Raw genomic sequence first — 292 nt, forward strand, 5'->3', positions numbered from 1 at the left:
CACCCTGGGCCCGCTCCCTCCGTGGGGCAACCGACGCCTCCGCCTTCCTTCCCCGCCACTGCCAGCCCGAGTGTGGGGCGTGTATCGAGGCCCTCTGTGGGGCATTTGTTAAAGCACATCGTGGGGCATTTATAAAGCCTTGTGCCCAGGAGGGGATTCCAGAATGGCCTCCATTTTGAGCACTGCTGGGAAGCTGGGGTTGGCATTTATATGAGGCCCTCCTTTTCCAGGACAGGTCCTCCATTTCATCCTTCAGTCCAGGAGGAATGCCCACAGTGGCCTCCATTTTGAG

Source organism: Sceloporus occidentalis, unplaced genomic scaffold (genome assembly GCF_023333645.1).
Source record: "Sceloporus occidentalis isolate IW3139 unplaced genomic scaffold, rSceOcc1.0.p SCAF_3, whole genome shotgun sequence".
Lineage (NCBI taxonomy): Eukaryota > Metazoa > Chordata > Lepidosauria > Squamata > Phrynosomatidae > Sceloporus > Sceloporus occidentalis.